This window comes from Rhincodon typus, chromosome 20, assembly GCF_021869965.1.
Source record: "Rhincodon typus isolate 14 chromosome 20, sRhiTyp1.1, whole genome shotgun sequence".
Lineage (NCBI taxonomy): Eukaryota > Metazoa > Chordata > Chondrichthyes > Orectolobiformes > Rhincodontidae > Rhincodon > Rhincodon typus.
The window spans coordinates 24,061,629-24,069,228 of NC_063351.1; positions in this window are offsets into that span (position 1 = coordinate 24,061,629).

Consider the following 7,600-nt stretch of genomic DNA (forward strand, 5'->3'; position numbering starts at 1 on the left):
ATCACTGTTACTGTGTAGTCAAATGCTATAGGCATTTTGACATAGCGAGGCCCCAGAAACAGTAATTTAAATAAATTACAATTTATTTGTGATGGGATGTTGTTTGAGGGAGAAATATTGCCTTGGTCGCCAGGAAGGATCACTGCTCTTCTTCAAACTGTTATACCTACCAGAAGAGGCAGGCACGGCCTATGTTTAACATTCCATCTGAAAAGCAGATTTATAACTAGCACCGAAGATTATATTATGGCATGAAATTGCACCCACCTGACTCAGAGACAAGAGGAGTACAAATGAGCTGAAAACAAAATTGAAGAGGAACATCAAGTAGGACTAGAATTGGAAGGGCTCAAGCATGAAGCGGAGAAAAAAAAATAGGTAAGGTGCCCAAAATTGGAATTACAAAATAGGAAACAATCATTGTGGTTGACTTTTTACCTTGATGACCTAATTGTTCTGTGGGATGATGTGGTTAACTTGGATCAATGTTAGAATCATATTGATATCAATTTAAGACCTGAACCATCTGTGAATGTTAGTTGCTCACCACAATATTGGTATCATATAATATTTACAGATGCAGATTTTTAATTCAAAGTTAAATTGTACAATATTCACAAAGCAACTGCACCTATCCACTCAACATTTTTGTGAAGTTCTGTGTATTTAACATTAACTCTACTCCAGAATAAAATTGGTAAGTCAAATTTTAAATGGATAATAGACAAAGTATCAGTGGAAATCACTGGCTTATTGTTTACGAAAGTACCTGTTTGTGTGATGAGATCAGTAGTAATAGCTCATCCTCAGCTACTAAAGTTCTGATTTCACTGAGCATATGCATCTATAATTCCTCATCAAGGATTCAGTTTCAAATCACAAATGCGAAATAAACTGTGTGAAGAATTGCACAGTTACATGCTCTTAGGCCATAGATATAACAACAACATCATTTGCATGGCACCTTAAACAAAACAATATTTCCTAAGGTGCTTCACAAGTGTTTAATGGAACAAAAATTGATGCTGATCCAAAGAAGGCGGTATTAGGGCAGTGACTGAAAGCTTAGTTAATGAAGTAGGTTTTAAGTTGGATTTTTTAAAGAGAATTGAGAGGTAGAGAATTGGTGGGGCTTTGGATGGGATTTACAGAGTATAGGGCCTAGATGGCTAATACTATGACCACTAAAGGTAGGGCAAAAGGAGTGGGGATTCCCAATAAATGAAAATAAAGGGAGTCTACATCTGAAAATGATACTGTAGAAAACTCAGAGATGCTAATTTGAATCTGTAAAGCAGTGTTGAGCAAATTGAGTTAGTGACTATTTTTGAACAATAAAATGTATTTAAATTGTTGTGTAGGACTGTTAGTGCCTGAAAGGTTTAACTGACATCACAAGATGACAGCATATAATCAAAGTAGTGACGTTTACTTCATCTTAAGTTAAACTTGATTGTCTTACTAACACAATGGAACTAATGTATTGTAACTAGCTCCCGACTAATATGTAATAAACCTATTTACTGGTCTCAAGATTGTATCAGCATTTGTAGAAGAGTTTGTGTGGGCATCCTTCCCCACTTGGTATCAGTAACATATATTGATGGGTGCAAAAAGGATTGAAGGCAATTAATCTACCTAATGCTTCTCAGTGTGCCATTATAAGGTGAACAGCAGTAGGGATTCACCATTATAACATGAATGATCCAAGAAGCAGTGCCAAATTATCCTCATCTAACCTTTACAATAAAAGTATCTACTGAACCCAAAACTGAGAGTGTTCCAGAATCTGAGATTGAGATTTTCCTTTTTGTTTTTTCAAGTGTGAAATCATAAACTTGACAGGATTCAGAGCACTACTGATCCTCAAACATAGGGCTGTTTCTGAATAATTTCTTCTGGAGATTATCGTAATCACACTTAGGTTCCACACTAAAGATTAAAGTCAGAATGCCAATTTAAATTCTGATGAAGAGCTGCCTGTCTCATTAACAAAGCAGGCAATAATTAGTCCTGTGTATTGTAATCCATTCTGATGAAGTAAATCTGATTTAACTGAGGATGTTTACACAAATCACATTACTTTGTCATAAAACAAAATTAAATCTACAGGCCAGAAGTATGAGATTTTGCTTTAAAAAAGATGTCAAATTAAATATTGTCCCAATGTTTATAAGTAATAAATGAATTCACAACAAATACATTAATACGGTATAGACCCAAATTAATACCTGTCATGTAAATAAAATTTACTATAATTTAACCCAGGAGATACCAGAGAATCCTCAGTATGATCGTTAGGTTGGTGTAATTATATTTTGTGATCCCTTATAGTTTATTTTTGCTTTTTGGTGTAATAGGCAATTGACAGATAGAGAGCCAGTATCACCTGACATATTCTCTCAGGGTTTCAGTTGCAAATGGTTTACATGTCTTCATTCATTTTACATTGTTATTATTGATTGGAAAGATAAATGGTCTCTAGTTTTCCTGCGGTTGAATCCTAATCTCTCAGCCATGTTGCCATGCAGATCTGTCAGAAAACAATAAAGCATTTCAGAGGATGGCAGGGATAACTGAAGGAAAGAATACCTTGGATCCCTCTTGTATACCCTCCACTGACTGCTTGCAGAGCAGCTGTTGTAAAAACCTGGACTCAAGTCACCTGATTATCTCATAAGCAGGACCCATTATTTATGGTGTAAGAAGGAAAATGATATAAAAAAGAAATCTTACCCTTGGAACAAAACTGCACCGTAAAACCCAATGGACATTTCTACATCATTTATCGTACAATAAGACCCTTATAAATTTCACTGGTGTACATCACTCCCTATGTTTAAAAAAAAGATGCTATGCATGAGTTACATATTTTATGATCATAAATGTACCCTGCAGCTTTCCTGTAGTGTTTAAGCATTCCTGTTTGGCTATCAGTCATTATGCCTAAAAATATTAAGGACTGAATCTTACAAGCCAGCATAAAAATGTCCTTTTTGTCAAGTTTGATGGAGGGTTCTCTCCATGGGGCAAGCAAATTTTTTCATGGTATTATTACAAACTCACCTCAATATCTAGATACAACTGCTGTATGGCTCCTCGCTCATCCAATATTAGTCTGATTCTCCCACTTGCCATTTGCAGAAGTAGCCACTACTGCTGGGGAATCTGGGATCCCTGGTTCAATATTTATAAAGACATTGGGTACCTGGCCAAACTTTGTCAGCCAGGCCTTCCCTGCATGGTTTAATTAACCTTTCTTGAACATGGCAGATAAGGAGAAATTGGTGCCCCAGGTTGTGGACAGGGTCTTGGAGTTCCTGGTGACAGGGTGATGTAGAAGAGAGTCATCCTGTTCCCCCAGAAATGTTAGTGGAGGCCATGATACCCAGAACATGCCAGTCTGGTCTGAGGTTGCCGCCCATTTCAGCACTGTTTCAACCATCTGAAGAAACACCCAACAGAACCATAAGCAGGTCAATGACTTTCTCCATTCTGGCACCATCCTCTCTCTGTTATTTTATACTCAATCTATATCTACTTCTGCAGCTTCCTCCCTCTGACCCTCCGGGGCTCATGCTTTACTACTCCCTGCCATCATCAGCTTCTATTGCTCTCTCTTGCCTAACCCAACTCCCACTTTACCAACCATGCAGGTACACTGCACTGCCTACTCTCACAGTTGGGGCCCATCACCAGTTTTCCTTCACTTCCACCAGCACTAAAAGCTGTGCCACCTACTTCATTTCACCCAATCCTTCTCTTTTTCTTACTCTAGGTGAAAATAGCCCATTAATAGGAGCAAAAGAACAAGTCAATGTAAATACATTATCATTATCTGAATACATGTTCACTTGTCTCCATCAGCTATGTGTGTGAATATCTGTCCAGCTACAACTAAAACACTGAAAGTACAGAGTGTAGTCACCCCTAGTGCTACACAATTTTTAATGGTCCAAGGTATGAAGTGAGCCCGTTTTGCAACATGTGTAGCTATGGGAAAATGGCAGGTGTTTGCTACTTTTGCAAGTAGGGTCAACATTTCCAGGAGGAAAATATTGCTAGTGCATCACATTCATTAGTGGGATTGATTTGTAATTTATAATGTTGCATGATATGGTCAAGAGTGCTTGGGACCAGGGATTGGACTGCACACAGTATGTCAATGCCAATGGTGTCTTTCAATATCAGTCTGAGCAATGCTCAGTAGCAGCAGTGTGTACTATCTACAAGGTGCACTGCAGAACTTCACCAATGATCATCAGACAGCACCTTCTAAATCCACAACCATTTCCAATTAGAAGGACAAGGACAGTAGATACCTAGGAACACCATTATCTTCAAGTTTCCCTCCAAGTCACTCACCATCCTGACTTGGAAATATGTCACCATTTCTTCACTGTCACTGGGTCAAAATGCTGGAATTCCTTCTCCCATGGCATTGTGGGTCAACCCACAACAGGTGGACTGCAGAAGCTCAAGAAGGTAGCTCATTACTTCCTTCTCATGGTCAACTAGGGATCGGCAATAAATGCTGGCCTCAACACCCACTTCCCACAAAATGAATTTTAAAAATTCTGCTGCTCTCTAAAAGGCCTCATGTCACTCAAAATTGAAACTTGCCTGCTGCAGAAAAAAGCAATTAGCCTGCCCACTCTGGGTGTGGCTGCAGATACTTTTATCTCCTCTGCACACTTGTTATTTACAGCATGGTGGAAGGAAGCAGCAGTTGCTCCTCTACCAGTGAGTTTCAGGCTCAGCTTCTTACTGTTGGTGAATTCTTAAATGCACCCATTTTCGTTTTGCTATCCCTCCCCTTAGTCTTTGTACTTCTGTAAGTTCCCATCTAACTTGTCTATCTAAATCTTTGTCTCCTCACTTTACATTCCCAGCCCCAGGCATATTCAGAAACCATGCAATCAACTGTCTCCCCATGGAAGCCAGGGAGGTATTAACTGTGATGAATACGGCACCACCCCCCATCCCCGACATTACCCCTTTCCCTTCAATGCTCTATTGCCTCTCCCTTTATATATTGAGTTGCCTCACCTCACAATTGTAATCCCCTCTATCCCAGGATTCTACCTCCAGTCCTTACAATTAAGCTCCCCAGTTGTCCTCAGTAGCAATCCCTGATAACCTGCTTTGACTTTTAATTACTGGGCATCTAGCACTGACAATGGCTCAACTCCCTTTAGCAATGTGGCTGGACATCACCAAATGATTAAATTAGAGAGTCTTGACTGATAACTGGACAGCTCCCATACTGCCTTCTGGCGATTCCTTAGACAGATTGCCCTGGAAACACAGGACTGACCATGGTCCACTTCCCAGACTGTAGAGGTATGGATTTCCTGACAGTAGCCACCCTGAGCATTGACTGATTGAGCCCAACTATTTGCTTGGAGCACATGCAATCTGTTTGGCACGTACATGACTGGCACATGCTGCAGGTATAAAACTGATTTTGCATGATGCCAGTCAGCAACATGCCCACCCCTTTGACTGATGGCTGTTGACAACAATGACAGACTGCCTGGTTTGTTTCTGCACTAAACAGCAAGGCAAGACAAAAGTACTGCGAACTTGTTTGTTCTGGTTGAGGGGCTAACACAAAAATGCAGGATAAATGCAGGGATGTTGTGAGTTTCGAAGTAAGCACAAAGTAAATGAGCTTGAAGAGAATGATCGAGCAGCCCCGAGATGCAACCTAGTCCATTCCATGATTTGTTTGTCACTCCCTGTGCGTAAAATGTTCTTGTTGCTGGATTGCAATGTTAGATTGTGATGCACTCTAAAGGCCAGAATTGCAGTGCCAAAATGTACTTTAAATAGATTGAAGATATGCCATGATGACGTGGTGAAGCTGGTACTTGTCAGATGGATGTGGAGTTGTGCTTACTGCCCATGGAGTTTGCACTGAGATGCTGGTGCCAGGTATCCAAGTTGGAGGCCAAGCGAAGCAAATGGCAACAAAAACAGAAGTTGCTGGAAAAGCTCAGCATCTATGAAGAAAGAAATCAGAGTTAAAGTTTCAGGTCTGGTTCACTAGTTGGTACCAGGTACCAATCTGACTTCCTCGTTAGGTATTCTTGGCGTATAGTTTCTAACTGATAGGTGATAGAGTGGAGGCTGTATATGAATAAAGTAAGCAATAATAAGGCTGTTAATGAGTGATAATCAATGCTGTCAGACCCCATTGCTGTCCAAAGGCTAGAATCTCATCTTCAATTCCAACAATTGGTTGGAACATCGGAATTTTTTACCTCAATATTGAGAAGGGCCTTGCTGGACATCTCACCTGATTTTCCCAAATTTCTCATGCTCCACATTGGTCAGGAGCTGGTAAAATTCTGCCCTAAATGACAATACTGGTCACACAAATGATATTATTGTTTGGAACTAACAAAATAACAGATTTGAAGATTGTTTGAAAATGAATTTGATAATTCAACCATAGTTCAGTCAAACAATGTCACTTGGAAGATGAATACAACAGCAGTATTGTCTTTATGGTAATATTTTGGAGATTTGTAAATGTTATTTTTCTGATTAGTTAAACATTTGTAGTTTGTGTGTCATTCTGTTTTCCAAGAGGATTTCTCACCATTGCCATTCTGCAAAATAACACCCAACATTCTAACAACAAAAACCTCGATCTTGGATCTTCTGTTCACCAATCACATCCTTTAAGTATCACCGAATTATTATCACATTTTGCATAACAAGGAGACATGATATTTCCTATCTGGACTAAATTTTAGCCCGATCTGACTGAGTTTCAATCCCAACCTCCTGACGAGGTCTACCAATAGTAAGCTTACATGTCAAAGGGCATAACTATAGGGCAGTTTACATAATGCTGTATAATTCATTAAGTCATATACATCAATCTCTAATATTTTATAAATGGAACAGTAGATATTAGGCAGCTTTGTTATAATAATGCATTTTCTTTGTCTAAATTTTTCAACTCACAACGAAGTTGGATAGTAAGTTCACTTTAGCTTCACGAATGCCTACATTTTGGATTTTAAAGGCTACATTTGAACCTGAAGCTTAAAGAAAATTACATTCTAAAGACTAGCCAGAGGTCACCAGTTCTATTCCTAGCCAAACAATCAATTGTAATTGTTCCAAAATCCTTCAAAACCCATTTGACACCAGGTGTACATTAATGTTGAAGTGATGTCAAATAAAGTAGTACCCTTTCATAACCTAAACAGAAAAATATACATTACAATTAACTAACCGGAAAATGAATAATCGTTTGATAGTACAGGATCTGAGTATTACAGAGAAAAGGCACATTTTGTCAAAACGTTTCATCTTTCTTTCATCAAGACAGTTCGCAGGAATACCAATGTAAAGGGCAACAATATTTTATACTAATGAGAGGAGAGTGCAGATTGATTAGTAAGCAGACTCTGATTGGTAGAGGCGTTGTCATGGAGAATGCACCAGTTAGATGAGGACTGTATACTTGCCGACTAATCAGCATTCTCTTCTCATACAGTATAATATATTCCCCTTGACATTGGTATTCTTGCAACTATCTTGATGAGGGCAAGATGAAATGTTTTAACAAATTGTTTCTCTT